The sequence below is a fragment of the Zalophus californianus genome, chromosome 9 (assembly GCF_009762305.2).
Source record: "Zalophus californianus isolate mZalCal1 chromosome 9, mZalCal1.pri.v2, whole genome shotgun sequence".
Classification (NCBI taxonomy): Eukaryota; Metazoa; Chordata; class Mammalia; order Carnivora; family Otariidae; genus Zalophus; species Zalophus californianus.
The window spans coordinates 12,820,461-12,826,460 of NC_045603.1; positions in this window are offsets into that span (position 1 = coordinate 12,820,461).

Genomic DNA, 6,000 nt, shown 5'->3' on the forward strand with positions numbered 1-6,000 from the left:
CATCTGAATTCCAGGTGGGAAGTTTTGGGGAAATGCAAAGAATGAAAGGAGTGAACCTTAGGAAACTATAGCTTTCTCGGAAGCTCCACACTTAAATCTCATTGGGTGGAACTGGGCTCCATGGCCACACCTAGCTTCCAGTGAGTTTGGGAGATGGGTATTTATAACTAGGGACGTTACCATACTGGACATAATTGGGATTCTCTTAGGAAGGAAAAAGGGGTGAATACATCCCATAGCGTTCAGCAATGTCAGTCACACCCACCAAATAAACTGCATGTATAAAGTAATATATGATTTGTTTCTCCATTTTCATAAGCCAAATGCACAACTCCTAAGAAGAGCATTTTATAATATTTAAATCCATTTCCTCCTACCTTCTAGAGCCTGTGCTCCACACCCAGGGTGGGGACACTGAACTGCTCTCACCCAGTGATCTTCACCATCAGATATTTCAGCTCTGCTTGGGACAAGTGCTACCTTCCCTCCCACTCCCCTGACACCTGGTTTTGTCCCTGTTCCCATCTGCACACTGCCTCTTTGGCTTTGCCACCTAAACCTGGGCTTCATAGCCCCAGACTCCTGCATACTCCCCACTGGAGGACTTCTAGGGACTGGACCTGACCTGGTGACTTCTCCTGCCCTCTAGTCACTGTACCCACAGCAAAGCCAGCCCTCTGGGATCTGAATGCAGGGCCAGGAGCTCTGGCTCATTCCTCAGCCCACCTATTCGGTCTTTGCAGTAGAGGAGACTAATAATGTTCTCACTGAGCTTGCTCTCATTCCAGCCAAGCAGTCTCCCGGGTGCATTAGCTAACCTGGGCAGCCTCATTGTAGGTAAATGTATGGTTTTCATTAGGCCTTTGGAATGACTGGAAAATAGCTCATAAGTCTTTATATTACTTTGTTGCCCAGTGCTGTCTAGGAGAACTTTCTGTGACAGTGGAAATGTTCTACATCCGCACGATCCCCTCAGTAGCCACTAGCTGCATGAGGCTCCTGCGCACATGAAATATGGCTAGTGCAACTGAGGAACTAAATTTCTAACATAAATGACTTTTCACGGGCGCCTGGTTGGCTCAGTTGGTTAAGCGTCTGCCTTGGGCTCAGGTCATGATCCCGGAGTCCTGGGATGGAGTCCCACATCAGGCTCCTGGCTTGGCAGGGAGCCTGCTTCTCCCTCTGACCCTCTCCCCTCTCATGCTGTTTCTCATGCTCTCTCTCTCTTTCAAATAAATAAGTAAATAAGATCTTTAAAAAAATAATTGACTTTTCATTGATTTAAGTTTAAAATTAAACAGCCACATGAAGCTAGTGGCTACCACACTGGACAGTGCAGCCCTCGAGGTTTGCTCTAAGGACTCAGAGACAAAAAGGCAATCACTGAGGTTGTTGGCTGAACCGAAACCCAAACCAAAAAAACCCCACATATGAAATAGTTAGATAACAAACAGGCCCCTGAGGAGTCTATTGATTGTAAGGCCACGATGGTGACCATTTGTTGAGCATTTACTCTGTGCCAGAGGCTTCCATCCATGATCCCATTTGATGCTCCCAACAGCCCTGCATAGCTGCTGTTATCCCCACTTTGCAGGCAGGAAAATTTCCACGTCGGACAGGTTGGGTAACTTGTCCAGGCTCCATGGTGCAGCCTAGATTTAAACTCAGGGCTGCCTGACCTCGCCATCCATGCATGCTTCTTCCATCGCTCAGGCTTCCAATAGTTGAGCCCGTCTTTACATAGGGTGTTCAACAGCTCACTCGGTCGCTGCCCTCCTCTTTCTTGGGTGACAATAACACGGAAGATTTTATTAAACACTTAAGGCTTTGCTAATGTCAAGTCCAAATAATAGAATTGTGATAGTCACAGAGGTTTGTTTCAGTATATACACACACGTGTGCATGCACACTCACACTCATCACGCAGATACACCTGCACATTGCACTCATACAGACATGCCCATGCACACAGATGGATACACACACTTGCATACACACAGGCATACTTCACTTTCCCCCTGCAACAGCCCAACATGGAACTTACACTCAGCCTTTTTCTCTAGGGAAAGGACTTCTAACAAGGGAAAACTCAGGTTCAATGCCCAGAACCAAAGACAGAAAGAAGTGGCCAGTGGTCTGAAAGAGGCATAGATCTCCTAATATTGCCCTTTATCCAGTTTCCTCTCTAGTTGCTGGCAGGTTCCAAATGTGAAATTAAGGCCAGGAAGCAGCCAATCCCAAACCTCTGCTGACTTCTAACATATGGCCTAATGCCCACTTGAGAAGGGCCTTCTGTCCCTGCAAGCCAGTGATTGGAAGGGTATTCACAGGACCTGCCCACAATGCCAATGACTGGTGGGTCTCCGAGATCTACAAATGGGCCCTGCAGGAAAACCTCTATGAAGAAGCTGATGGGGTCTAAGGTCTGGGTGGTTCCTGAGCAACAGACATTACATCTCTGCTCTGCTCCCTCGCTGGCCCTGGAGGTGGAGAAGAGCCAGGCAGGAATGGATGATAAAAATATAATTGGGGAGTCCCGGATGGACAGCTGGATTGCATAACTGGGCTCCTGCTGTGACTGTATCCTGTTCCAACAAATTTAGTGCATCTCCTTTTTGAAAGAGAATTTCCAGGATCACGAGTCTTGCTTTCTGCGCCTCTACGTGGGGAGAAAGTCAAACTGTCCTTCAGGAACGCAGTCAGATGCCAGATTGCATGTTGTATTAAGGTAATGTTAGTTGCTGTTAGTACATACGCTCCAAAACTCAGTTGACTTATAAAATAAGAGTGTGTTTTACCCTCACATGAAGTCTAATCAAAGGAAGGGTGAAGATAGGAGTGGGCTCTGCTTCACACTGTTTGGGAGGCAGATGGTGGCCTCCATGGCTGCTCTGGGCATGGAGGTCCACCAGCAGACAGGAACAGAGAGAATGCAGGTTCTCCTGGGAGGTTTCTGTGGGCCACCCCTGGCTGAGGCATACAGCACTCCTGCCCACATCCCATTGGCGGGACTCAGCCATATGTCCCCACCTAACAGCGGAGAAGCCTGGAAACCTAGCCTAACTGCTCCCAGCGTGAAAGGAACACAGACATGGTGAAGAGCTAATTAGTCCTTGTTGCAGGCCTTTCATCCCTCAGCTGGCAGATAAGAAAAGAGACTTGTGCTTTTGTAAAAATCCGTATCACCCATGGGCCAGGGTAAGATCTTTTCTTCTTTGTTTGATTTGGGTCAGGGCATGGCTTTCCAGGCTTCATACACTATAAGTAAAGAAAACCCCAGGAGGGCAGGCCCAGTAACATCAGTTGGGAAAGTTTGAGAATTTATTGGACTCTTTGTATGACAATCAGTCATGTCTGCCCACCAAATGAGCCAAAGTGAGCTGTTGTCAATCAAGGAGTAAATGATGCAAAGTGCAAGGCCCAGCATGGTCTGGCCACTGATAATCCCAGTTTCACCTCCAGGCACTTTCCCGCTCCCGCTGAGTGTTCCAGCCATACTGGTCTTTCCTTGAATGCCCCATTCCTACCTCAGTGCCTTTGCGCAAGCTCTTATTTCCTAAAAGGCACCAGACACCCTGATGCCCCAGTCACCTCCAGCAGGAGGCAGCAACATTCTGGTTTCTTTAAATCATCTCTGTGCCCACGCCTTTGTGCCCAACAGGGCGGATTTAGCTCTAGTGGTAGGAGGTAGGAGATGCCGGCTGTGGGTTGTTAAGATTTAATCTTTTATGTGGTGGATAAAGTGCCACTTACTCCTACGGCCCACCTAATGCATATGCCTTGTAATAATTTTAATATGGAAATTAAGGAGCGAAAGTTGGCCAGCTTTGTGATTTTATTAACCACATTTTCTAGGCATTATTACTTTTTCTTTGTTTCATGCCATTTCCTATCAGTGAGAAATCTGTTTAGTATATTATTTGCTATGGATAATCACAGGGTTTGTTTATGCCTGTGAGTGTGTGTGTATGAAACACTTAAAAAACTGTGCCTGGACCAGGTTGGCACTTAGAGAAGCTTAAGATGAATAATGCCCTTTTTTTGGCTCCATTCCCTCTATCCACTGGCACGCTATCATTCTCAGACCACGTTCCTGGCTCTCGCTCTTTTTCTAGAAAGTCACCCCGCTGTGTTTCTGGCCAGAGCTCTTTCACCAGAGGTGGAGCGAAGTTTAAGCAAATCAAACAAATATTTATCGGAACACCCACCTTTTCTTATTCGAGTTTCCTTCAAGTCCTGCTAGAGGGCATTATTCCCACCCCCCCTTTTTCATCTCCATTCTGCCTTCTGTGCTTTCTCTTCCTATCCTCTGCAGCCCCAGTTCCTACCCAGAGTCGTGGAATAGCCAGGATTTCCCAGTGGCAAAAATTTGAACGGCGGTTGTGCTTTTTTTCTCTATTTCCACCCAGATCACTAAAAATAAAGGTGCCAACTTCCCCAAGACTAGCCTCAGAGGGGTCCCTGTGGAGCGTGAGTGTGGCTGGTTTGTCCCACCCTCCGTGTAAAGACAGATAAGGCAATCTGGAAGCTGTGGGGGGGGGCACTGTTTGAGAGAGGTCATCCTGCCCTCCCCACAAGAGGGAAATGGTTGGGAGGCCACGTGTCTCCCCACGAAGAGCAGAGACCGAAGCCTGATCTGTTGCTTGCTTCCCATCTGGACCCTAAGAGAGAGCCGGTGGCTCCCCCAGAGACCGCGCATGAGCTGGGTGTAGAGCAATGTGGGGGGACACGGCTGAGAGAGAGGTCAGCACCCAGGGATGGCCACATTCCCACCGTGGGGTTGGCAGGGCTGCTGGGCGGGGTGCATTATTGTTCCCAACATGCAACCCTCCTGTCTCTATGCCCTCTGCCCAGTGACTCCGCAGTCCTTCCCATGGGAGGTGGACTGTGACCTTCTACTCCAGCAAGGTTGGGGTGGGGGCCCTGGGGCTGGTGTTAGCCAGTGGGGTGTGAGTGAAGTCACAGTGATCCAGGCCTGAGCCCGGAGCTCGAGAGGCACTCTTTTTGCACGTCTGCCACCACTTTGAGTAGAACAGTGCCCTGAGTACCCTGCTCGTCCAGAAAAACGAGAGACACGGGGAGCGATCAAACCCTGCCAACCACCCCCCAGACCCCAAGCCTGCAGGAGAGCCTGCTAGCTGGTCCACAGACCCGTGTGTGTCATGTTAATGCTTATTGCTGTCAGCCCCCGAGTTTGTCACACAGCTTTGTTGTGGCAGGAGGTGACCGATAGCACGTGTAAGGGCTTGGAGTGAGCGTGCAGTTAGGTAGGGTCGGGGCTGGCTCACGGCCCCAAGACACCTGCTGGTGGAAGGAAGAGCCAGCACCTCTGGGAAAGGAAGGACGCGATGTTGACATGACTCCCCGTGGTGGGAGGCTGCCCCGAAGACCCTGCTGGGGACCCAGGGACCATCGAATGTGCCATAGAATAGATGCAGCGGCTGGTGGCGCCGTGGAGGAATGGGCAGCATGGGGGCCCCTCACAGTGGGGACAGAGTGTATATCAGGCTAGAGGCTTCGAACTGGACAGTCATCCATTCCACAAATATTTATTGAACACCATGAACCCGGGAATGTTCTAGGTGCTGTGCCTACAGTCTGCATCCCTGCTCACGTATAGCTCGCATTCTAATTCCTGATGATAACCATAAGAATAATGTTAATACCTACATTAGGTCGAACACCTGCCTGACGTAAGACTAAGTCTTAAAACAGAAGTGACTCTGGAAAAATGACTACATGGGGCTGTGTGGACTGAAATGGACTAAACTTAATTTTCTTACTGTCAAGTAGGAATAGAAGCTTGTTTAAATAAAGTACGGGCAGTATAAAACTGAAGTGAGTTTACGTGCTCACGTGGATAACTTGTGACCCTCCTGTCCCGGCTGTGACTAGGGCAAGCACCGCCCCGGCTTCCCCGGAGGCTCTGTCTGCCTCCTGCCCTTCATGGGGGCTGTCTGTCCCCCACAGACGCCCCTTGCCTGCCGTCCCCATGAGGAG